The sequence below is a fragment of the Jaculus jaculus genome, chromosome Y, assembly GCF_020740685.1.
Source record: "Jaculus jaculus isolate mJacJac1 chromosome Y, mJacJac1.mat.Y.cur, whole genome shotgun sequence".
Lineage (NCBI taxonomy): Eukaryota > Metazoa > Chordata > Mammalia > Rodentia > Dipodidae > Jaculus > Jaculus jaculus.
In genome coordinates, this window is record NC_059126.1 from 1856431 (window position 1) to 1859348 (window position 2918).

At 42.3% G+C, this 2918-nt stretch overlaps 1 pseudogene; it reads left to right on the plus strand.

The window, feature by feature from the left end:
• Positions 1-1168: 1168 nt before the first annotated feature.
• On the plus strand, positions 1169-1603 carry LOC123457043 (annotated as a pseudogene).
• Positions 1604-2918: the final 1315 nt, after the last annotated feature.

The window sequence follows — 2918 nt, forward strand, 5'->3', positions numbered from 1 at the left end:
TAGAGACGAATCAAGTGCTCTGGAGTGGTATGCAGTGTTTTGGAGGACTCGTGGGCCATCTTGATCAAAAGCTCACTGTAGGGATTAACCCAGTTTTGGTACTGAGACTTACTAGCTATTGCCTATGATTTTAGGTTAAAGCTTTCTCCACCCCTGCAGGGTATTCCCTCTGGGGACCATTTATTCTCAACAGTTTCATTGTTTTCCCACGTTTATAGCCACCAACAACTTTCAATAGTTAGAACCTGGTGTCCTTCCAGAATTCCTATTCTGCTACTTAAATCCCAAAGTGACCATATGGCAAGATGTGCCTTTGAGAATTAGGGCCTTTCAAAGGGTCTCACGTGAAGTAATTAGCTCTTGCATTATTTCACCTGAGGACATAGAGATAAGCTGTCCTTCTGGAATCAAAGGACAGTGCTCACAAGTTCTGTAAGGACCTTGATCTTAAATTTTTTCCAACCTCCATACCTAAGGGAGGCAGATTTCTGTTGTTTATATATCATCCAAGAGTGGGGATTATAGAAAAGCAGACCAGTATTTCCAGTCGCTTCACAGGTTTTTACCACAAACACCTGCTATCCATCCCTTCTCAATAGGGAGAGACTGACTAAGATATGAATGTGTACCATGATCTTACACTTAAGTCCCACAAGACTAGGGTGGAAAAGTTTTCCCATAGACCAGTATCTAATAAGGAGAGATGAAGTGAAGCTATCTCACCACTCCATGACTTAATCAGCTGACGAATCATGCAGAAGGTCATGTTCTCTGTCTGTACAACTTGTAGGCTCCCCTGGAGATTTATGAAACCATGGTACACACATTTTATGGTACTTGTAGTAGCCAACTATTAGAGGCAAGTTTGTTCTGACAAGTTACTGATTATATTTATTTCTGTTGGTTTAAACACTCCCCTCTTGGTAAACAAAGTTTCTAAAAGCCACTGTGATGAAGGTACAAATATTTGAGTTGCTCAGTAAAGATCTTAGAATTCTGTTTTAGGGTCCCCCCCATACTAAGGAAACCTTTGAGCGTGAGCATTCATGGTTGTTGCTAGTACTTTCAAGAATGGAACACAAGAGCTGCCATGAGCTAGCGCCTCTTCCCTGGGTCTCTGCTCAAGTTTGTGATGAAGGGTTGATCTAAAACTGATTTTCAGACTGCAATGACTGTGGAAAGGAAAAGGAGAAGGAATGGCAATGAAGAAGACACCCACCTTCACCCCCTGACCAAAAGGAATAGTTGAAGCCCTGTCTTTCAGGAATACTGGGACACCGAGATAGTACCTGTAATGAAAAACAGTAAACAAAACAGACTAAGAGGAAACAGAGCATTCTGCACATCTTCCAGCAGTGATGGTGGTGGGAGCAGCAGCAGCAGCAGCAACATCAGCAGCCCGGACAGGGCAAGTGGGCCAGAGGGCAGCTCGAGCCAGATCATCCCTGGATCCAGCCCCAGCACTCCTCAGCCGGTGCCCAAGCAGTCTGCACTGTACCAAGGGCCATACTTCTGCATCAATCAGACCCTGAAGGAGGCCCACTTTCACAGCCTCCAGCACCGAGGACGGCCACTGATGCCAGCAGCTTCTTGCCTTTTGTGAAGGGACGGCACTGTGCAGATCTTGAATCTCAACTTAGGATTGGTTTTTAAACACTGGACACAAAAATGTTTTTTTTTTTGCTTTCAGTCTATATTTGAAAGAACAGGCTGACAGGCAGTTTACTTGTTGTTTTGCTGCACTACTGCAATTTCAACAGAGCTTTGGAACAATTTTTTATAGATTCTTAGGAGGGAGGGCATCAGATCCATGTGAAGGTAGCATATCTTTGTGGAGGTCTCATCTGTGTGTTGCACCCATAGTGTATCTGGTGCAGACTGATTTCCCAATCTGTTTATTAGAAATTCTACTTTCTGTAAAATGGCCTTTTAAAAATGCAGAATTTTCAATCTTTTTTAACTCAATAAACTAGTAAAAAGTAAAAAAAAAAAAAAAAAAAAAGGAATGGAACACAACGTAAAGGCAAAAAACTGAGGGCAGGGGAATCAGGACTCAGAAGCGAAACATTGCCCAGATGTTATATAGAAACTATGAAGCAAAATTCTTAGCAGTTAAAGGCACATGGTTGCAAAGCCCTTCAGCCTGGATTCAGCCTCCCAGTGTGCACATAAGTCCAGACGCACAAGTTGGCATACATCTGGAGTTCCTTTGCAGTGGCATAAGCCCTGGAGTTCCAGTACTCACTCTCTGTCTGTCTGCCTCTTGCTATTTGCCAAAAAATGAATTAATAAATAAATAAATCTTGAAAATTATTTATTTGTCAGAGTAGGGAAGAGGGGAGAGTCAATCAAAATTCAGGATGTTTGAATAAGACATGAAAACTTACTGTTTTTGAATAATGGCACATCTAGAAGCCATAGATAGTTACTAGGAAATTTTCAGTGCCAGAGATGGGACACCTTCCAGTGAGCTGTTGGTCAGGGAGGACTGTGTTCCCTCCAAAACATTTCAGGCTACTGCCAAGGACCTTGGTTTCCCTTAAAAAAGAGATGATAAGATTCTATAGCTAAAGACTTTACATGCCTGAGTGGAAAATCCACTGAGAAGTCAAGCTGGTGCTGAGCAAAAATTTTCCCTATAGACCAGCCAACTGAAAGCTTGAAAAGCTGCATTGCATGTAGCCATATAGGAGACAGAAACCATCAGCAGTGAAAACATTGAAGACTCAAGTTTGGCCAGAAAGGTCAAATGACTAAACAAGTGCAATAGTGCCATGTGTTCTCTGGGAGAAACCAACTGTTCCTTAATTGGAGTAAAGGTCCACTCTATGGTAGAGAATACATGCCTGGTATTGAAAACCTATGGTAGGGTCATGAGCCTTAGGAGTATAAAGCCTGCACTTGTCTATATAATTGTA